This window comes from Podarcis tiliguerta, assembly GCF_965153285.1.
Source record: "Podarcis tiliguerta genome assembly, chromosome: 4".
NCBI lineage: Eukaryota > Metazoa > Chordata > Lepidosauria > Squamata > Lacertidae > Podarcis > Podarcis tiliguerta.
In genome coordinates, this window is record NC_139537.1 from 103,210,660 (window position 1) to 103,234,783 (window position 24,124).

The 24,124-nt window shown below is 40.2% G+C and overlaps 1 long non-coding RNA gene across 2 annotated transcripts; it reads left to right on the forward strand.

Annotated features, from left to right (window-relative positions):
• The first annotated feature begins 761 nt into the window (after positions 1 to 761).
• LOC310675402 lies at positions 762 to 23,692 on the forward strand. Of its 2 annotated transcripts, none has more exons than XR_014510111.1 (3): positions 762 to 872; positions 22,524 to 22,627; positions 23,429 to 23,692. It is a non-coding gene; the product is annotated as an uncharacterized lncRNA (long non-coding RNA). The 2 variants fall into 2 exon arrangements; XR_014510112.1 differs by lacking the exon at positions 762 to 872 and adding an exon at positions 16,209 to 16,937.
• The last annotated feature ends 432 nt before the right edge of the window (positions 23,693 to 24,124 follow it).

Sequence of the window (24,124 nt, forward strand, 5' to 3'; positions counted from 1 at the left end):
ACTCTGGGGTTGCGGCGCTCATCTCGCTTTATTGGCCGAGGGAGCCAGCGTACAGCTTCCGGGTCATGTGGCCAGCATGACTAAGCTGCTTCTGGTGAACCAGAGCAGTGCACAGAAATGCCGTTTACCTTCCTGCCGGAGCGGTACCTATTTAACTACTTGCACTTAGATGTGCTTTCAAACTGTTAGGTGGGCAGGATCTGGGACCGAGCAACGGGAGCTTACCCCGTCGTGGGGATTCAAACCACCGACCTTCCAATTGGCAAGCCCTAGGCTCTGTGGTTTAACCCACAGCGCCACCTGCTGAAGGTTGTACAAACCTTCAATTAAAATGCCAAGGTTGGTGATGGAATAGTAAAAGGAATGTCGTGCTGGGGACAGAGCTAGAATCCTGGCTCCACTCCCTGCTGTTGCTATGCATGAGGGCACTACATGCATGAAGTGGGCCCAAGTGATGGCATTTCTGGTTGAAGCCACTTATCCTTTATTCACACAGACGAGATGGCCATCCTTGACATCACTGCACCTGTTCATTGTTATTGTTTTAAGGCAATACTGGTTTCATATAAACTTTGTTTCTTGTGTACTATATTATTGTATGCTACAATATAGTACTCTGGGATATTTTTAATAAAAATGACTTAGAAATAAATACATAAAGCTGCATAACTGATCATATTCGGTCATAGGCTAGAATCACAAAGCCCATTAAGATCATAGGGCATTGTTCTTAGGTCAGTATTGCCCTTACTCTGAAAGTTCCTGTTCAACTCTCCTCAAAAACCAAGAAAAACAGAGGGACAGTTTGGTGATTTCTGAAAGTTTTCCTGACAAGTGCTGAAACTTAATCATTGACTTAGCTCTATAACTCAGTAAATTTAAATCTGCTGTAGATACTGTATGCTGTCAAATGACCAGAAACCTTTTAGTCGCCTCTTAGAAGCATCAGCTGCTATCCCAACCCTGTTTGCTCAGAAGTCAGCTCTGATTACTCCATGAGACCTACAATGGAATTGGGGAGGCAGTGGGGAAGTGGGTGAGAAATGAGAGGACAATAATACTTTTTTCCCCATTGACTGTTATAATAATACTTTTTTCCCCATTGACTGAGCATTATATGCTCAAGATGGCATATAATTATCACTGGGCTTGAAAAACCTTCCATTCCTACAGACATACCTGGGACCAAGACTCACTGAGCAGAGTAGGACTGGCTTTTGAATAAACACTCATATAGGATTGCTCTGTAAACTGGAGAACAAAACCTAACTTTTTCAAGATTTCATGAACTCCTGCGAAGAGATTGTGCATGCATTTTCAGAAGTCTGTTTCTCCCTACTTGCATTTTATTTAAGTTGTTCATAAATATCAGAGAGACTTGGGTGTATTAAAAAGAGTTGTAGCTGCAGTTCCAGTGTTGCACACATTGGAGCCTGGCTACACATTGCACTCGACAGCTCTGGCCATGTAGAACACTAAAGATTCCCTCCTGACAGAAAACTGGAAAGGTTTCATTTTTCATTTCATTTTTGTTATTTGTATGCCGCCTTTCCACAGTTAAAAACACTGCTCAAGGCGGCTTACATGACAAGATTTACATAATTACAAAAGTCATAAACAATAAATAAACCACATAAAAAAACACCAAAACTAAATGGAAAACAATTTCCACATAAATCGAAATCTAAAACTATGAATACAGCATTAATACCACAGCTTAAAACAAGATAGGTAAAAAGTAACAGCAATTTAAGCAAAAAACAAAATGGAGACCTCTCTGCTCAGCAGCAGCAGTCCTTTATAGAGCCCATCAGGCCCCGCCCTAGGCCAGATGGTGAGTGGCAGGACTGGGGCTCTTAGGCACTGAACAGGGGAGTCCTCAATTCAGGCTTGTCTTCAATTCATTTTTTTTAAAAAAAATTATTAGTTGAATATAAGAACAACATATAATCAAATATAAGCTATCAAATACATTTTCCCCCAACCCACCCGCCCCCCCAAAAACAGCCCCAACTACGCCCAGGTAATTACATTAGTAATATAATCAAATAAAAATTATTTCTATAGTTGCTAGTTTAAAAAATCATTCCACATGCTCCCATGTACCTTAGGTGGTTTAAATGCATGTTCTGTCTTTGATGCATATGTAATAAAGGAGGACCACATTATGTAGAAGCTATGTAGTTTCTCACGTTTTCTTTCACGTACCCTTTCTGTTAACTTTTCCATCAAAATTAATTCCCAGACATAAGCATACCAGACGTCATATAGGTTCAAGTTTAATGTCCACCAGTGTCTAGCAACAGCAAGACGTGCTGCAGTTCTAAGATGCACAATCTTTGTCTCTAAGATTTTGTGCTCCATCTGCAAATATAGAAAGCAATGCTATTTTGGGATCTAAATTGATCGATTGAGATGTAACTTGTTCCATTTCCTGAAAAAAAATTAATCATTTTTATTGATTTTCCAATAAAAACAGCCAATCAACATATCCACATCACAATCCAATTAAAAACAAGAAACTAAAGACTTCCGGGTCGGCGCCATCGGTAATGGCAGATTCCCTCTGATCTCCGGAGGGACGAGCTCCGAAGAAATTGGGTCTACACCGCTGCGGCGAAGCGGGGACCCCTAAAATCGCAGGCGGGTGAAGCTTGCGACCGTGGGACTCGGCGGGCACCTTTTGCGCCCCCCCAAATCGGCAAAGGAACCCAGTTACGGGCTCCGGAGCGTGGCGGGGAGTGTGGCGCGGTGCTGTGAGTCAACTGCTTCTTCTTCGGATCGAAGCCGCACAGCTGTTATCGGAGAGCACTGACTTCTTCCTGTGACAATTTGGACTTAAAAGCATCTACCCGTGAGTAGGGGGAAAAAATGGGAAAAAAGAAAGGGGGGGAAAGGGAGTAATTCCGAACCGAAGCGGCAAGGTACAAACAGGAAGTCCGCCTTCCGCCTTTTGTAAATAGATTAAAGCAAAGAGACTTTGAGCTAAAATCCGGAAAGAAGTTGAAAAGGACTAAAATCCTAACATCAAATAAGAGATCTCCCCTCCTGGCTGTAGGAGAGGAGGGGGGAAAAGATGGGAATGATATATTTCCTGCAGAAAAGAAGATAAAGTTTAAATTCCACAGCTTAAAAACCTGTGAACGGGCTGCCAACGGACAATAGCATGCCGTACTGCGAAAAGCGCTAAAGTACCCTTTTTGACAGCTAACTTTGCAAAGAGAGATACAATGTTTCTGTTGGGTCTCTTCTGGTATTAAAGTAACTGGGACTAAGGGAAAATTGATACTTTCGTCCATTTGGAGAAAGGGGGACCAAGGGAAAGAAAGGACATATTTATTAAAGTAACAAGCTGATTGATACTGTATCCCCCTAGTGGATGTTGGAACTGTTACAAAAATAACTGGGCAAGGGGAAATTTCCACTGCAAAACAGACTCCAGCCGTGGGATCGACCTTGAGTTTTATCTAGAGTGGTATGGCAGATGGGAAAGAAAAGATAGATTTGCTTCAAGAAAAAACAACGAGGTCTGGCAAATCTTTTCGCTCAGACATTGGACACCAGAGAAGAGCCTCAGCATCTAGCCCATCAGGGGGTGCTCCTGCACAACCTAAATCAAAACGCATGTCAACTGAAGAAGTTTTAGCTGCGGGACTAGCCAAAATTCAGGAATCTTTGAACAATTTAACTGCAGAAGTAGCTGAAACAAATAAGCGGGTTGCAGAAGCATCAAATAAAATTGACCAAAATACTACAAGCATCAATAACCTGGGTTAGAAGGTCACTACTAATACGGAGACCATACAGAAATTATTACAGGAATCTACCACGACCCAAAAAACGGCTGAAGAAGCTAAAGAGATAGCAGTGGCCACAGGGGAAAAATACCACCGATACATAGACAATTGGAAGACCATAGGTCAATGTTGTCTATGATTGAACTGAAGGAGAAACAAACCAACCTGAGGATCAGGGCTGTACCTGAAATTGAAAAAGACAAGCTAAGTGATTTTCTTATGCAGGAATTTGCAGACTTTTGGGATTTAGATCTGGGGAAGGAAGAATTCAAGATAGTGAGTGCATTCAGGCTTGGAAGAGAGGGAAAGAAGACTAAGGTGAGAGACTGTTTGATTACCCTCAGATCAAAAGAGGAAAGAGATAAAATCTTGGGTCTGCATTTCCAGAAGGCCCTGAAAATACATCAGTCAAGAGTGGAGATATTTAAGGACATTCCAAAACATCTTTGGGAACTTAGATCAAATTACGGAGATTTGGTTGCCCTGCTGAGAAGCAATAGAATTATCTTCAGGTGGGAATTCCCCCAGGGCCTATCTTTCAGTATCAAAGGAAGAAAGATTAAAATAAGATCAGTGGACGACAAAGACAGATTCTTAAAAGACTACGGGGAAGATCTACAGAAAGGACTTGGAAAGGAGCAAAGAGTACCGGAAAGAGGAGCAATAGACAACTTAGATCAAATTACGGAGATTTGGTTGCCCTGCTGAGAAGCAATAGCATTATCTTCAGGTGGGAATTCCCCCAGGGCCTATCTTTCAGTATCAAAGGAAGAAAGATTAAAATAAGATCAGTGGACGACAAAGACAGATTCTTAAAAGACTACGGGGAAGATCTACAGAAAGGACTTGGAAAGGAGCAAAGAGTACCGGAAAGAGGAGCAATAGACAAGGCAAAAACACTTCTTGACATAGACAGCTTGGAGAAGGTGGCACCACCGACAGAACAGGAAGAAGCATTGGGAGCTGATGGAAAAGCAAGGTAATTACACTATGTCTCTGCAACTATTAAGTTGGAATTGTAACGGTTTGAACTCTCCTCAGAAAAGGAAACAGATTTTTCATTTGTTAAAAAAGGAACAATTGGACTTGATTTCTTTACAGGAAACTCATGTGATAAGGCTACATAGAAAAGTGTTGATTAATAAGAGATTGGGTCAGGAGTTCATTTCATCAGATAGAGTTAAAAAAAGAGGAGTTGTGATTTATGTAAAGGAGAGCCTATCACCGAAATTCATTTTTAAAGATGATCAAGGAAGATATGTGGCAGTTGAAATTCAAATACATGGAGAGAAGTTCTTGATAGTAGGCGTATATGCACCAAATGAGGGGAAATCTGAATTTTTTAAGAAGTTGCATGAGATATTGACAGACTACTTGGACTATAATGTGATTTTGATGGGGGATATGAACGGAGTGGTATCTACAAATATGGATAAGGCACAAAGACAGGTAGTTACTAAAGATGGCAGACTATCGAAAACCTTTTTTGAGATGACAGATAATCTGGATTTAGTGGACATCTGGAGAACGAATAACCCTTTGGGAAGAGAGGGAACCTTCTTTTCTGAAGCCAAAATGACATGGACAAGAATTGACCAAATATGGATTACTAGAGGCATGGCACCAAAGACTAAAAAAGTGGAAATCTGCCCCAAAACTTGCTCCGACCATAACGCTGCGAAGATGGAGATGAACTTAACACCAATTGGCTCCTTCAGATGGAGGATGAATGACAACCTATTTAGAGATGAAGAAGTAACTAAGAAGGCCCAAAAAACCTTGAGAGATTACTTTGAGATAAATATGAATACCTCAGTTGAAAAAAGAGTAATCTGGGATGCAAGTAAAGCCGTTATGAGAGGATTCCTGATACAACAGAACGCATTAAAGAGGAGAACCCAAAATGAAAAGAAAGAGAAAATTTTGGAGAAAATAAAGGAAAGTGAGAAGAGATTGAGAGTAAAACCAAAGTCACAAGAAATTTTGAGAGAAATAAAGTTATACCAAGTACAATATATGCAAATAATAAATCAAGAGATAGAATGGAAAATTAGACAAATGAGACAAAAGACTTTTGAGTCGGCTAATAAATGTGGGAAATTGTTAGCTTGGCAAATGAGAAAAAGACAAAAATTAAACACCATTACCAATTTAGAAGTGGATGGAAAGATTATTCAAAATCCAGCTGAGATTAGAAAATGTTTTCAGAGGTATTTTAAACAATTATACACACAACGGTCACAGAAAGAGACTGACATAGACCAATTTTTGAAAATAAACGGATTACAAAGAATCTCTCAAGAAAACAAATTGAGGATGAACTATAAAATAACTGAACAAGAGGTTGAAAGTGCCATTCAGAACATTTGTTGTTGTTTAGTCGTTCAGTCGTGTCCAACTCTTCGTGACCCCATGGACCAGAGCACGCCAGGCACTCCTGTCTTCCACTGCCACCCACAGTTTGGTCAGATTTATGTTTGCAGCTTCAAGAACACTGTCTAACCATCTCGTCCTCTGTCGTCCCCTTCTCCTTGTGCCCTCCATCTTTCCCAGCATCAGGGTCTTTTCCAGTGAGTCTTCTCTTCTCATGAGGTGGCCAAAGTATTGGAGCCTCAGCTTCACGATCTGTCCTTCCAGTGAGCACTCAGGGCTGATTTCCTTAAGAATGGATGCATTTGATCTTCTTGCAGTCCATGGGACTCTCAAGAGTTTCCTCCAGCACCATAATTCAAAAGCGTCAATTCTTCGGCGATCAGCCTTCTTTATGGTCCAGCTCTCACTTCCATACATCACTACTGGGAAAACCATAGCTTTTACTATACGGACCTTTGTTGGCAAGGTGATGTCTCTACTTTTTAAAATGCTGTCTAGGTTTGTCATTGCTTTCCTCCCAAGAAGCAGGCGTCTCTTAATTTCGTGGCTGCTGTCACCATCTGCAGTGATCATGGAGCCCAAGAACATGCAACTAGGTAAATCTCCAGGGCCAGATGGATTGACTTCCAGATATTACAAATCTCTGAAAGAATGGTTGGTGCAACCCTTGAAGGAAGTCTGTAATGAAATATTGGAAGGGAGAATGGCACCAGAGTCATGGAAAGAAGCGTACATCACACTTATACCGAAAACAGAGACTGAAAAGACACAGCTCAAGAACTACCGTCCTATATCATTGCTAAATGTGGATTACAAAATTTGTGCATATATTTTGGCTAAAAGATTAAAAAAAGTTTTAATAGAAGAGATTCATAAGGGCCAAGCAGGCTTTCTCCCGGGTAGACATTTATCTGACAATATGAGAAACATAATTAACATTTTGGAATTGTTACAAGAGAATATTAATACTAAGGCAGTTTTGATTTTTGTGGACGCGGAGAAAGCCTTTGACAATATTTCTTGGAGTTTTATGAAGAAGAATCTCCAGTGGATGGGGGTAGGACAAGGGTTTGAAAATGGTATAGGTGCAATTTATTCTGAACAAAAGGCTAAGCTAATTGTTAATAACATTGTGACGGAGGAATTCAGGATAGAAAAAGGAACACAACAAGGTTGCCCAATCTCTCCATTGCTTTTTATATTGGTCCTGGAAGTCCTTTTGAATATGATAAGAAGGGACCAATTGGTTAAAGGGATACAGGTCGGAGCCAAACAATATAAACTAAGAACATTTGCAGACGACTTAGTTTTGACTTTGCAGGAGCCAGAATCTATTACTAAAAGAGTTTTAGAACTGATTGAAGAATTTGGTCCAGTGGCAGGATTTAAATTGAATAAGTTAAAAACAAAGGTTTTGGAAAAGAATTTAACAGGAATTGAAAGAGAGAGGTTTCATAATGAGACAGGTTTAACAGTGGTTAAGAAAGTGAAATATTTGGGGATTAATATGACAGCTAAGAATGGGAACTTATTTAAAGACAACTATGAAAAATGTTGGACGGAGGTGAAAAAAGATTTGGAAACTTGGTCAAATTTGAAGCTTTCACTGCTAGGCCATATTGCAGCGATAAAAATGAATGTATTGCCTAGAATGTTATATTTGTTTCAAACATTGCAAGTTATTGACAAAATGGATTGCTTCAAGAAGTGGCAGAAAGATATTTCTAGATTTGTCTGGCAGGGCAAGAAGCCAAGAATAAAATTTAAAATATTAACTGATGCAAAGGAAAGAGGTGGATTTGCCCTGCCAGACTTTAAACTTTACTATGAATCAGCAGCTTTTTGCTGGTTGAAAGAATGGCTGCTTCTTGAAAATACAGACAATTTGGATTTAGAAGGTTTCAACAACGCATTTGGATGGCATGCATATCTATGGTATGAAAAGGCTAAAGTGCATAAAACATTTAAAAATCACATTGTCAGGAAAGCATTGTTTAATGTCTGGATAATGTATAAAGACCTACTTGAAAATAAAACCCCAAGGTGGTTGTCACCAATGGAAGCGAAGCTTCATTATTATCAGATAATGGAGGCATATAAATTGGACAAGAAAATTGGCTTCCAGGTGGAAAAATCAAAATTGGAAACAGAATTGTTAGAACCCAAAACTAAGATCTTGTCAAAAATGTATAACTTGCTGTTGAAATGGAATACTCAGGATAAAACAGTAAAATCTGCTATGATTAAATGGGCACAAGATGTTGGACGTAACATTATGATGGCTGACTGGGAACAGTTATGGACCACAGGTATGAAGTTTACGGCATGTAATGCCCTAAGAGAGAATATTATGAAAATGATATACAGGTGGTACATGACACCAGTCAAGCTTGCAAAAATCTATCATTTGCCCGATAATAAATGTTGGAAATGTAAAGAAACTGAAGGTACATTCTTTCACCTTTGGTGGACGTGCCCAAGGATTAAGGCTTTCTGGGAGATGATATATAATGAAATGAAAAAGGTATTTAAATATACCTTCCAGAAGAAACCAGAGGCCTTTCTCCTGGGCATGGTTGGCCAATTGGTGTTAAAGAAGGATAGAACTTTCTTTATGTATACCAAATTGACCAAATTTGGATCACTAGAGGACTGGCACCGAAGACAAAAAAAGTGGAAATCTGCCCAAAGACTTGCTCCGACCATAATGCAGTAAAGATGGTGATGAACTTACTACCAACTGGTTCCTTTAAATGGAGGATGAATGACACTTTGTTTAGAGACGAGGAAATAATTAAGAAGGCCCAAAAAACTTTGAAAGATTATTTTGAGATAAATTTGAACACTACAGTGGAGAAAAGAACAGTTTGGGACGCAAGCAAAGCTGTTATGAGAGGGTTTCTGATACAACAGAATGCACTCAAGAAGAGACTACAACAGGAAAAGAGAGATAAGATTTTGGAAAAGATTAAAGAAGGAGAAAAGAGATTGAGAGCAAAACCAAAATCACAGGAAATTTTAAGAGAGACAAAACTACATCAAGTTCAATATATGCAAATGATAAATCAAGAGATCGAATGGAAGATTAGACAAATGAGACAGAGAACTTTCGAGTCAGCAAATAAATGTGGGAAGTTATTGGCGTGGCAAATGAGGAAGAGACAGAAATTAAATACGATCACAAATCTGGAAGTGGAAGGAAGAACTATACAGAATCCAGTTGAAATCAGGAGTGCTTTTCAAAAATACTTTAAACTATATTCTCAACAACCACAGAAGGAATCGGACATAGAGGAATTTCTGAAAGTGGATGGGCTACCGAAAATATCTCAAGAAAATAAATCTAAATTGAGCTATAAAATAACAGAACATGAGGTGGAAAGTGCCATTCAGAATATGCAACTAGGCAAATCTCCGGGACCCGATGGACTGACTTCGAGATATTATAAAATATTGAAAGACTGGTTGATTCAGCCCTTGAAAGAAGTCTGCAATGACATACTACAGGGGAAAAAGGCACCTGAAACGTGGAAAGAAGCTTTTGTTACACTTATACCAAAGACATAATCTGAAAAGCATCAACTTAAGAACTACTGCCCTATATCATTGCTTAATGTGGATTACAAAATATTTGCAGACATTTTGGCAAGAAGATTAAAGAAAGTTTTAGTAGAGGAGATTCATAAGGACCAAGTAGGCTTTCTCCCGGGTAGGCATTTATCTGATACTGTGAGGAATGTAATAGACATTTTGGAACTTTTACAGGAAAATATAAACACAAAAGCAGTTTTAATATTTGTGGACACGGAGAAAGCCTTTGATAATATTTCTTGGAGTTTTATGAAGAAGAATCTCCAAGGAATGGGGGTAGGCCAAGAATTTGAAAACGGTATAGGTGCAATCTATTCTGAACAAAAAGCTAGACTAATTGTTAATAATGTTGTGACAGAGGAGTTAAGAATAGAAAAAGGAACACGACAAGGTTGCCCAATTTCCCCATTGCTTTTTATATCAGTCCTGGAGGTGTTGCTGAACATGATTAGAAAGGACCAATTGGTTAGAGGGATACAGGTCGGAGCTAAACAATATAAATTAAGAGCATTTGCAGATGACCTAGTTTTGACATTACAGGAGCCAGAATCTAGTGTGAAAAGAGTTTTAGAATTGATTCAGGAGTTTGGTCGATTGGCAGGTTTTAAACTGAACAAAACTAAAACAAAGGTTTTGGAAAAGAACTTAACAGAAACTGAGAAAGAGAGGTTTCAGAATGAGACAGGGTTGACAGTGGTTAAAAAAGTAAAGTACTTGGGAATTACCATGACAGCTAAAAATGGGAATCTATACAAAGACAATTATGACAAATGTTGGACGGAGATAAAGAAAGACTTAGAAATATGGTCAAATTTGAAACTCTCATTATTAGGCCGTATTGCTGCGATAAAGATGAATGTATTGCCAAGAATGTTGTTTTTATTCCAGACATTGCAGATTATCAATAAAACTGACTGTTTCAAGAAGTGGCAGGAAGATATATCCAGATTTGTCTGGCAGGGCAAAAAGCCAAGAATAAAATTTAAAATATTAACGGATGCAAAAGAAAGAGGAGGCTTTGCCCTGCCAGACTTAAAACTTTACTATGAAGCAGCAGCTTTCTGCTGGCTGAAGGAATGGCTACTTCTTGAAAATACAGATATACTGGACTTAGAAGGATTTAATAATGCTTTTGGTTGGCATGCATATCTATGGTATGACAAGGTTAAAGTGCATAGAATGTTCAAAAATCACATTGTCAGGAGAGCACTGTTTAATGTTTGGACTAGGTATAAAGATTTACTTGAAAATAAAACCCCAAGGTGGTTGTCACCAATGGAAGCAAAAGCTGTAAAAAGGCTCAATATGGAGGCCAATTGACCAAAATATTGGGAGATTTTGGAGCAAGAGGGAGATAAATTAAAACTGCAGAGTTTTGATAAACTAAAAAGCAAAGTCCGTGATTGGCTTCATTACCACCAGATAATGGAGGCTTACAAATTGGATAGGAAAATTGGTTTCCAGGTGGAAAAATCAAAACTAGAAACAGAACTGTTAGAACCCAAAACTAAGACTCTGTCAAGAATGTATAACTTGCTGTTGAAATGGAATACACAGGATGAGGCAGTGAAATCTGCAATGATTAAATGGGCACAGGATGTTGCTCACAATATAATGCTGGCTGACTGGGAACGGTTATGGACCACTGGCATGAAATTTACGGCATGTAATGCCCTTAGAGAGAATATTATGAAAATGATATATAGATGGTACATGACCCCAGTCAGGTTAGCAAAAATTTATCACTTGCCTGACAATAAATGTTGGAAATGTAAAGAAGCTGAAGGTACTTTTTTCCACCTTTGGTGGACATGCCCGAGGATTAAGACCTTCTGGGAGATGATCTATAATGAAATGAAAAAAGGGTTTAAATACACCTTTCTGAAGAAACCAGAGGCTTTTCTCCTGGGCATGGTCAGCCAACAGGTGCAAAAGAAGGATAGGACTTTTTTTATGTATGCCACAACAGCAGCAAGAATACTCATTGCACAGTATTGGAAGACACAAGAGCTACCCACTCTGGAAGAATGGCAGATGATAGTAATGGACTATATGGAATTGGCTGAAATGACCGGCAGAATCAGAGACCAGGGAGAAGAGACGGTGAAAGAAGATTGGAGGAAGTTTAAAGATTATTTACAGAAATACTATAAGATTAATGAATGTTAGAATGACATCAGATTGAATGTAAAAGGTTATTAGTAAAAAGTTTAAAAATTAAAAGATCCAATATTTTAAGATACAAGAAGATTAAGCTATATTAAGATACTAAAATTAAGATAAAAATTAATTAAGACAGAGGGAAGGGATTTGTTGTTTGAATACATGATTTGGAATACAGGGAAGGGAGGTCTGGGGGAGTCGGAGAAATAAGTTAATGCAAGAAGATAAGACTGTTTTTATTTTTGTTTTTTTCTTTGATACTTTTTGTTGTTGTGTGTTTGTGCAATTTTGTATTTTTTCTGTTTTTGTTGTTATTTGTTTTTTCCTGCTTTGTTGTTTCATCTTTTATGTAAAACTTAATAAAAATATTTATTAAAAAAAAGATTGGAAGAAATTTAAAGATTATTTACAGAAATATTGCAAAATTTTAGAATGATGCTGGATTGAGTTTAAGGGGTTTTTAGCAATAATGTTATGAAAGAATATGCAAAAAGGGAATGTTAACAGGTGGAAAGTTAAAGCTAAAATATATTAAGATCAAGATTAAGATAAAGGTAAAGAGGGAAAGGATTTGCTGAATATATAAATTGAATTGGAATACAAAGAGGGGAGGTGTGGGGAGGTCCGAGAAACAAGCAAATGCAAGACATGTAATGAAAGATCGAATTGTTTTTAATCGCTTTTTATTTATTTTTTGTATTTTTTTCTTTTTTCTTTTTGTGAAAATCTTAATAAAATATTATTATTAAAAAAACAAAACAAGAAACTAAAATTTAAAAAAGACCAAATTGTAATACAAATTGTAATTATTAATTTTTCGGGCTCCCCATAGTCTGGACCTCTGAAGCATTTCTCCAAATCTTCAGTCCTGCCTCTTTTCATTGTTTTCATATTTTCCACCTTCTGGTCTTAATGCTTTAAAGTTCTCCCTCCCTGGCTATGCGATTCTCAATCATGTCAAAAATCATATGTCCTTTCATCCACCGAATACAGCTTTATTTGTAAATATATATTTTTTCAATTGTCTATTTACCAGCGCAGCTTTTCCTGACTTCATTCCAATCTTCCAATCCGGGCTGTTGTCCAAGTTTATCCTTTGAAGTTTAAAGACGCAGCAACCTTTCTTTTGAGATTTAGTGACACAGTGCCTTCCATGTTGTTGAGTTGTTGCTATAGATTGTTGGGTGAAACTGTTTGCAATATTGCAATGTAAATGAACTGTGTTCCACAGATATAAGTCATTTGGCGATCAATCAGCTTCTCGGAGACCACACAATCTCCCCCCTCTAGGTCCTAGAGGGGGGGCTGTTAGACTTCCATTCAGCCTTTTCTCTTGCTCATAATGAAAAACTTCTGAAAAACCTGCACTATATGTTATCCCAAATTGTTATCTCAAAACATTACAATGTCAGCCAGCAAATATTTCCTACTTCCCTCGAAAAAGGGAGGAATTCTCATCTTTCCGTGCTGCATCATATTAACAAATGCCATCTTGTTTCTTCTTTTATATTTATCACGTCCTTCAAATTTGAGTAAAGCTGCGCAGTTGAATACTTAATTATTACTAGAAGTCCATCTGTACTCTTAAAAAAAAAAATAGGTTTCTTAATGAGGCTTGGCATAGAAAACCAACTGTAGATGTTAAGAAGAGAAAAAAGACTTACCAAACACCTCTGTAATCCAAACGCCATGATGAGAATCTCTTTGGAGTCCGAGCTTAAACACCAGGGACTGTGCAATTCTGCAGATTTTTTTCTCAATCTTCTTCGGTCTAGACTATGTCTGTTTATTGTCCAAATCTAATTATTTTATCAAACAGACATGTCCGGCTTGTGAGAGTGACTTCAGAGAGTGCCAGACGTACCCAGAGTCCTTGCCACTTGCACCTTGATGCCAGCTGACATCATCCAAGATCTGCGGGTCTACGAGACAGTCCTCCCCCACCCTGGGGAGTCTGCCAGGGCTGATTACCCCCATATCAGCCCTGAATTACCGGCACGGCTGGGATCTGATTGTATGGGAGTCAGCCATTTCCCACCGCCAGAAACAGGAAGCATTTCCTGAAATATTTTTAACCAGAAGTTTTAAATCAATGGGCATTTCCACCACATGTGTATAAATGTTCCTTCATTCCCACCATTTCTCCAACATTGCAGAGAAATATTTTTGTCTATTTTGCTTAGCAATGTGGGGTGCAAGTTAGCTTTGGGTTAGCTTTAAGGTGTTTTCTCTTATTCAGGCAGAAATGGCTCGAAAGGGGGCTTGTTGACACATTCCTTCCCACAAACCATCATCAATCCCTTCTCCCAAGTCTCTTTCCCATCTAGTCTTCAACAAGGAGGGTTTGAGGTTGAGAAATTTACAATTGCTTTATAGATTAAAGCAATTAGACCTTTACCTCTAGGGTCTGTGGTATATGAAATATTTTCAAATGCAGTTAGTGACTCTCCCTTGTTTGTGAATATCTGTGCTACTTATAAAATGGACGACTTTATGGATTACAATCCAATTATGGGGAAAGTTTTGAACCATTTCTTGTAGTATTAATCCAGACAATGGGGTGTTTTCTTTGTAAAAGTCTTTAAACCAAAACAGGCCCACATTTCCCCATTTTTCATAGGGGAATGTTCTGTCTCTATTATAGAAAGTAGGGTGAAATGCCAATGGTACTACAGGAGAAGGCTGAGAGGTCATCCATGGGAACCATTTCTTCCAAAATTTTAGATTAGATAAAAAAAAGGCCATTATTAATTAATTATTAATTTGCCAAAATGGGACCCCTCTTATTGAATTCTGTTCTTTTGGGTTTTCCATATTTAGCCAAGCTATGTGTTGAGATCCTTGAATTACCAGCAAAATGCTATGTAGATGGGCTGCTGCATGCAGGATATTAGGTACTGCCACGCCACCTCCTCTGGCTGGTTGATATAACGCTTTGGCCTTTTATTCTGGTGTATAAATTTTAGAAGCATGTTTTGCCAAATTTGTAATTTTTTGTCTTCTATGGCTATTGGTAAGACTCTAAAGAGATAGAGGAGGTGCGGCAGCACCATCATTTTTATAGTGGCGATTCGGCCCAACCATGACAGCGAACCCTTGCTCCAAGTTTTCAATTTTTGTCTAATCTCTCGGATCATTGGACCAAAATTAATTTTCCAAATTATGAAGGTTCTTGGGGATAATAACTCCTAAATATTTAAAATATTTCTGGCAAAGTTTTATTCCAGTGGAGTGCTGAAATTGTAGTTGTACTTCAGGTGGCATATGAATGCATAGCAGGTCTGATTTGCTATAGTTAACATGAAAACCAGAAACCTTTCCGTAAGCATCAAGAATTTTCATTACTGCCGGGAGACTTGTTCCAGGGCGAGACAGCATCAAGGCTACATCATCTGCAAACATGTTCACCAGATGACTCTGTCCATTAATTTGTATTCCAGACACCTCAGGGTCTCCCCTAAGTGCTAGAACCAAGGGTTCCATGGCCAGGGCAAAAAGCAGGAGCGACAATGGGCAGCCCTGCTTCGCACCCTGGCCCATCAATATAGGCTCAGAGTGTATACCATTTATCAAAATATTTGTGGTACAATCCTGCTATAAGGTAGTCAGAAGTGCAATGAATGGGGCTCCCATGCCAAAACCTCACAAGGTTTCAAAAAGAAAATTCCATTCAAGACAGTCAAATGCCTTTATTGCATCCAATGTAAGGATGGCTGTTGGTGCCGGTTGGTTTGATCCCCAGTATATTGCACTGAGGATCCTCCTAATTGGGGTAGTTATTGACCTTTGCCTAATAAAACCTGTCTGATCCAAATGTATATAATTTGGTACAATCATCGCTAACCTGTGTGTAATAATGTTTGTAAGTAATTTTAAATCAACATTTATTAATAAGATAGGCCTCATTTATTCTTGTAAAGAAGCTGGTAAAATGCGGTCTTGACTATGCTACCACTCAGTAGATTTGTAACTGGCTGACTGACCGGACCCAAAGGGTGCTCATCAATGGTTCCTCTTCATCCTGGAGAAGAGTATGATTAGTACGTCATAGGAGCGCATGGAAAACATTATATCTAAAAGGCAATTATTGGCAACTTGCAATAGTTTAAGAGCTGGATGGAGAACAAACCCCAAACTTCCCCTCCCCCCCTTTCCCCTCCCACCTACAACAAGAAAATATCCTCCTACTGTTGGAACCATTGTGGTATCCACAGAGTAGTAAATTCTACTCTTTCAGTAGTGTTAACAATAGGGTATGACCAAAATCACCGTTTACTTTATGACAGTAAAGTTACAAAGTATGTCATAAAAACTAAGACAAAACTATCTCACAAAGAGCAGAAGCCATCTTGTGGGATTCTCTGTCCATTTTTCTTCTGCATTGGGTTTTTTCCCCCCTTTAATTTTCTTCACTGTCTTCCCCCCTTGTTGTTGCCATCCAAAGGGGTCTTTTTCTGTCTCTTCATCGGCACTTTCCTCCACTCCTTCTGTTGTCATGTCTTCAATCTGTACATTGAGCTGTTTCAATAATTTTTTAGCTTCTACATGCGAGGCTGCTACCTTGGTTATTCCATTATGAGTGATGATCAGCTTAAAGGGGAATCCCCATTTGTATTTTATCCCTGCATTGCGAAGTAATGTGGTGTATGCTTTGAATTCACAACGTCGCTGCAAGGTCCCAGGAGAAAGGTCTTGGAAGATAGCTATAACAGAGTCCTCATGTTCTATTTTTCCCAGTTTTCTGAAACGTTGCATTAAATCATTTTTCACTAAGAACGTGTTAAAGCGGACAATCACATCTCTGGGGGGTTCCCGTTTTTTAGGTTTTGGTCTCAGGGCTCTGTGTATGCGTTCTATATTTTCTGCACTAATTTTGCAGTCAGGAAATAATTCTTGAATCCACATGAGGAAGGCCACTTTTAGATCTGAGTCTTCAAAATTTTCAGGTAGGCCCCTGGCCCTCAAGTTAAGTTTCCTTTCCCAATCTTGAGAGTCTTCCAGTTGGATTCTAAGGTCTGCTTGCACGCGTTTCAGAGTCCAAATATATGTTTTATTTTTCAAGCTTACTCCATTGCTGTGTTAGCTGTAGTTTTAACATCATTCACAGTCTCAGTTAATTTAGCAGTGCCTTCCCTCAGTGGGAGGAGTGCTTCTGCCCAGTCCTGATTAGGGCTACTAGGCCTTGTGCATTTTTAAGGCCTATCAGTTTCCCTGCTTCTGCTTTGTCATTTTTGGAAGCCTTGGCAACCATTTTTGGGCCTGCTAGTGCTTGGCCTGTGCCTGAGGGAGATTCTTTTGAAGGTAGTGAAATCCACGAATCTAAGGTCCCTTTTAGCAATCCAGGCTTCCTAAAGCTCATCACCTAACAGGGGGAATTATTTTTTAAATGCTTACTCATCATTGTCTCAGTTTGTGCTGGTTATTGTTCTCAGGAAGAAGCTTAGCGGCAATTTAAGTAACCATCTTGGTTGATGATGTCACCATCCCCCCCCCCCCCATCTTCAGTTCATATTGAGAGGGGAAGAATTGGTGGTTATATAGGTCATTTTGGGAACACCACCAACAAAGCAAAGCAACACAAAACTTCAATCAATCATCTGTTTCAATAAGTTTACTCTAGTACACAGGTTTATTGGTTATGTGTTCCTGGTGTGGAATAGAGGGGGAAAGTTATCTTGCCTTTTTGTTTAATGTGAAATTCATGATGTCATTAAGTTTTTTGTCTCCTATACTGTGGAGTGCAGCATTAAAAAAAAAAAAAAACCTGAACAATGTTTTCATTTTAAGGACAGGTAATAAATAGAATTATTACAATTTCTGAAAACCTCAAGAAAGAATAATTGGCTAGATGCATCCAGCTGACTGTCCTGAGGCTCTTTAAAAATCGAAGAAAAGAATCTGTAGGATTTGCATTCCTGGCACTGCCTATGTGTTAGTGATTGGTTATGTAGCTAATAAATTCAGAGACTGGAAATAGGAAGAGGGAATATAATGGAGGTTACTGAAGACAGTGTTGAGGTAAAAGAAAATAGATGCACAGTCCTTTGGATACCAGAATAAATAGACTATTTTAAAATGCTTCACAAAGCAACTTATTCCTGAAATGCATTCTATAGAGAGAGGTATAAACCAGCATTTAGGAAATACTCGTGTGAAGGGATTTTCCAGGCTTCCTGCAGGATTTTTTCCAGCAGTCGGGTGACAAAGTAAATAGGCAAAATAAATATACTAGTAGCACAGAAAATGTCATAATTTATTGTAGATCTGATTACTAAGCAGCAACAAGGTCTGGGGAGATCTGGACACTGAGAAACTGGTATTTGAGGTTTATTCCTCTGTTGTTTCCCAGTAGATCTGCAGTCCAGCATCTATAGACAGACCTGGCATCTAAACAGTGCCTTCCACTGCCATTGAAATCCCCAATTCTTTTCTGGACTCTCTTCACCCTCTGCAGCTCTTAATTGTACAACTGCTACAGTCAATTTTACAGCTCCCACTGTATGTTTACATCTCACCCCCTGCCAAAAATACCCCAAACACATCAGGACAACAGCACTTCAAGGTTGTCTCCAACAACTCCCTCCACTCAGCAAACTAGGTACAACAACAGTGGGTTACTTTGCATAACTCACACTTTCTCAGCTACGGTCCAATGGACTTTATATGCCTTCGCCCAGTAGTTTTTAAAATTTTTTTTAAAAAACTCAAATGGAAGAGAACTTTTTTTTGGGGGGGGGGTATGAAGTTAGATCTAAGAAAGGTCTCTGCTGCTACATTTTGCTTCTGGGTAGATGGACAACTGCCCAATCATAGCAGCACTAAAATCCTGCATACGTATGTCACAGTGATTATTTTCCTAGCGGGCAGGAATTGCCTTCTCCCTAAGGAAAGACCAAACTAATATTGCAGATATTAATATTGCACATCTTGAAGTGACTAGATACATGAAAACTTACTCCTTTTGGAAATGAAGCATTATCCAGACCCATAAGACATTCAAAAACTTTACTTACAGAACTTTCTTCATATCAGAACAGGAACACCAAATGATACATCCAAACAGTTCCATAACATATGGCATAGGCTCAGCATCTTGCAAAATATGAAACAATTCCAACAGTCCTAGAAGCAGAGGTCTGTCTCTCCCAACTGCCTGCATTCCAACCTCCACTGGCCTTAGGGAATGCAGATCCTGGAGAGTCGTTTACCGTATTTTTCGCCCTATAGGACGCACCGGCCCATAGGACGCACCTAGATTTTGGGGGGGGGGAATAAAGGGGGAAAAAAATTTTCCCCAGGCGCGGGGCTGGGGCGGGGGAAGCCCGAGCTTCCCCCTCCCCCAGCTCCCAGAACGGGACCCAGAGCGAGGCCTCGCTCTGGGAGCTTGCGGGGCTGGAGGAGGGGGAAGCCCTCCGCCAGCCTTCTAAGCAAGTCGGGGGACAGCGGGAAAGGCGCGCTGCGTCTCTCCCGCTCTCCCCCGAGTTTGCGGGGCTGGCGATGGGGAGGAGCAGGCTTCTCCCCCCGCCAGCCTTCTAACCAAGTCGGGGGACAGCGGGAAAGGCGCGCTGCGTCTCTCCCGCTCTCCCCCGAGTTTGCGGGGCTGGCGACGGGGAGGAGCAGGCTTCTCCCCCCGCCAGCCTTCTAACCAAGTCGGGGGACAGCGGGAAAGGCGCGCTGCGTCTCTCCCGCTCTCCCCCGAGTTTGCGGGGCTGGCGACGGGGAGGAGCAGGCTTCTCCCCCCGCCAGCCTTCTAACCAAGTCGGGGGACAGCGGGAAAGGCGCGCTGCGTCTCTCCCGCTCTCCCCCGAGTTTGCGGGGCTGGCGACGGGGAGGAGCAGGCTTCTCCCCCCTCCAGCCTTCTAACCAAGTCAGGCTTCTCCCCCCCAGTTTGTGGGGCTGGCGGTGGGGCTCTCCTGAAGCCTGGAGAGCAAGAGGGGTTGGTGCGCACCGACTCCTCTCGCTCTCCAGGCTTCAGCGAAAGCCTGCATTCGCCCCATAGGACACACACACATTTCCCCTTCATTTTTGGAGGGGAAAAAGTGCGTCCTATAGGGCGAAAAATACGGTACATCCTTCCTCTCACAGTCTGAGAACAAAGATGTCCAGCAACCACCCTTCCGAAACCTTAACATGTACACCGGAGCGACTTGAGAACAATAAGTTTTCAACTCAGATCAGCTCAGAGAGCACTTCTTTAGCTTTAAGCTTTTAGCCTTTTCTACATTTAGGCATTTCCCATTGCAGTGTGAATTGAATAATTATACTTAACAACTAAAAGGCTAAGCAATGGGTTGTCACTTGAACCTTTTATTTCTTTAAATTGGGTAGATCTCTTTTCCTAGATGTCAGTCTTTGCTATGCCTTCGTACAATAATGAAATCACTGAAAGGTAGGAGTGGGCCCGTAATTCTGTTTTTTATATAGCGTTCTGCAATAGCTAGAGAATTTTAAAAAATGAAAGCTTAGGTTCCATTTGCCTCTTGGCTCAGCAGTAGTTTCCAGTAACTCTTTCAAAGGCCACCCCATTTTACAGTAATCTGATCTGGATGTCAATGCCTGAATCACTGCAGCTAGGTAAGTCAAGGTGGTAAAAGGACCCCTGGCATGTACCCAGTAGGTCCCGACTTGTGGTTGAAAGTGTAGAGAGACTCACAAATCTGTTTTTCATGGTGCAAAATTTGAGCTACTTTTTTTTGGGGGGGGGGGTATTTTTTTAGTAAAACTACCAGTACAGTTATTATCTAGAATGCATAACACTTGTACAGAGTATACATAATTCTGATCTCAGTCCAACTATCTGAATCCTGCAAAGTAGTTACTGGTTTTATTTTTACACTTTCTGGCTATTTCCTTTACAAGATCAGTCATGCCCCTCTCACTTAAAAAAAAACCCCACCAGCACCCTTCCTTGAAATGGCAAGTATACTACGGGGACATAATGTTTAAGATTCAATGCACATGTTTCTCTCTCTCCCCTCTCATCAGAATGTGCTGTTCTTTATTTCACACTGGGAGAAACAAAAAAGCATAGCAACATAACCTGCTATGAACTTCAATCTTTCACTTGCTGTGTTTGTTACCTTTTTGGTGGCAGGTTACCTGACTCCATTGCCCAGCCTTGCTCTGTATTTTGTGTGCAGCCATTCAATTTTATGATATGGCAACAGTGCTAAATCCTGTGTTTTTAAATGAGTCCTTGTGGGAAAATTGTATAATCTTATCAAAATGGCCTAAGAGCTGCTTAATGCTATTCTGGTCAGTGTGCTGTCATTCTACTGGCACTTTCTGTTGCTTGCTCTACTTTGTGGAGCCCTGTGTCACACACATTGTCTCCAGGCTGTCAGACTTTTAGTATAAATCCCTGTCTGGGTTGTATAATAAACCTACAAAATCTGTTGTTGAAGCTTCCTGCTCTTCATTTGGATAGTTTCATTGATTTTGCTTGAGTTACTCACTTTTGCTTAGAAGTGTTGTCCTTCTTGTCTGAATATATATGTGGAAAAGGTTATTCTGAGATCATCAGTATTCTGAGAATTCAGCAGAAATTATCTTGTCTAAAACATCTACAGCCTTGGGTCCTCAAAGCAGAGGAATCCCACTGACATAAGAACATGCATTTTCAGATGGCTACTGATAGTCTCTAGGACAGTTTTATCTGGCTGGCCCCAATGACTTGCAATATTTTAATCAAGATGTGATAGACAGGATGTGATAGACAGACAGAGAAGAGGTAGGCAAGGAGGATGAATAGAATAGTGCAATAAACCGAAGAAACCCAACCCTGAAGCCATATGTCTGTTGTGGGCAGAGGTGCCAAGAGGATTTGGTCAAGCAGGCGAGACACTTGCACAAGCCTCTCCTTGCTTGGATCTTCATCAAGGAAGAATTGAGTCCTGTCAGGGAAAAAGGCAGAGTTGATATAGTTGATATAGCCATCTATCTATTGATATTTATCTATATCTACTTAGTACTAAAGAAATTCAAGGTATCTAAAAATTCAAGATATCTAAAGAAATTCAAGATACCTAATGGTAAAGCACATGAGAAAAGAACAAGAATGGTGACCTTGCAGACTGCCAGGTGCCCAAGAGGCATGATCATTTTGCCAAGAATAAATAAATATCTGAGTGGAAGACAAGAAAGAGGAAACAGCAAAATGCCACCTGGTTCCTACACTCTAAAATATTTAAATTTTAATTAAGGAAAAAACCCTTCTCCAATAAGCCAAATAATTATGGCAGGCATAAATAAGGTGGCATCAGAGGAAATGTATTTCTAAGGCCCTGCATTTTCTGGTAGTAATAAAAAAGAAAGAAAGAAAAATGAAGGTGGCTGAAAGCAAAGAATCATTATGAGACTATTGCCTCCCCGGGGTTGTCAAAATCCCAACCTGTAAAAAGAAACATTTTTAGCATTTCCTAAAACGTCCAATGCCAAATTAAATTTGAGCGGAGGGTGTGGGGGGAGGGTGTGGTTAATGGTGTCAACACATAAACTCATAAACTGCTGCTAAGAAGAACCACTGATGGCATTCCTTTATTAAGAGGATTAAGTAAGTGTTTACAATAAATGAGATCTATTATTTATTTCTGTTTTCAGTGTGTAGCCTGTTTAGCCCAATAACTTCACGGGGAAAGTCAACATGCTGAACTGGGAAGGAAGCAGAGTGGCAGAGAGCAGACTTTGTAAATCAACAGGCTCAGGTTAAGGAAGCAATCCTTTAGGGCTGGGACTGGGGAGGGGAGGTGGGCTAGATCCTAAACCCATTCCTAAGCCCAGCCAACAGCAGCCCTGCTGTTGAATGGAGTTTGGATTTGGTGCAACTTTATTCTGATTTACTTTACACTAACTTCAAATATTTGAGAAGTTAGCAGCAAACCCTCCAACATTCCTCAGATGAAAATGGGGACATTTCTCACTCCCTGCCTCCAACTAACCCTCCTTTACCCCCCATTTTTTGTTGTCCGTCCCCCACCACAAAACATTTCCTCCACCACTACATCATTGGGACACCCCTTAATCCAGATTTTACTTAATTTTATTCTAGATTTACAAAAAGAAAAGCACACACCAGTAAATAAATTTTAGAAAGGGGCAAGATTAGACACAGTCTGACAAAGCAATCTTAAATAATAAAAAAACCAATTTTCCTTGCCCTCTGCTCCACTTCCCATTTCTTTTCACCCAGAGCAGCCGTGCCCTCTGCCTGCCCCTCAAGGCCAGCCTGGCACATGGGGCTGGGCCTGGGCCACAGCAGCCCCGCTCGCAGCTGCTGTCACTCAGGACAAGTCACAGCTCATCCCGCTCCCTGAGCTCAGCAGCAGCACTGGCGGGGGAAAGAGGAACTTTCTGGCTTTCATAATTCTGGGACTGTCCCTGGAAAATTGGGGTACTTGGAGGAAATTTGTTGAAATAATACTAAACTTGTGCTTCCGGGTTTCATACTTCTACAACATTTCCCCACTTCTGATCTCAGACACCTTTCCATTCTGTTACCATTTCAGGTGTGAACAGAAGGTCAAGCATGTAACCATGAGCTAACTTTCATCTTGTGTTTGCCCAGCTTATCGAACCACCAAAGCTTCTCACAGGACAGAGTTACCATGTTTTAGCAAAATGCATTATTTTGAACCTCACTGAACTTCTTTTCAGAAATTCAATAATTCTCCAGGAGTGATAATAACTCCTGAAAATCAAACTAATTTGTAAATGCAATTTGTAAATAAAAGCCAAACTAATTTGTAAATGCAAAATATTTTTGGACTTTTGCACATTTTTGACAGAATTACAAGCCTGGTAGATGAAGGGAACGCAGTGGATGTAGCCTACCTTGATTTCAGCAAGGCATTTGACAAGGTGCCCCATGATATTCTTGTAAAGAAGCTGGTAAAATGTAGTCTTGACTATGCTACCACTCAGTGGATTTGTAACTGGCTGACTGACCGAACCCAAAGGGTGCTCATCAATGGTTCCTCTTCATCCTGGAGAAGAGTGACTAGTGGGGTGCCACAGGGTTCTGTCTTGGGCCCGGTCTTATTCAACATCTTTATCAACGACTTGGATGATGGACTCAAGGGCATCCTGATCAAATTTGCAGATGACACCAAACTGGGAGGGGTGGCTAACACCCCAGAGGACAGGATCACACTTCAAAACGACCTTGACAGATTAGAGAACTGGGCAAAAATAAACAAGATGAA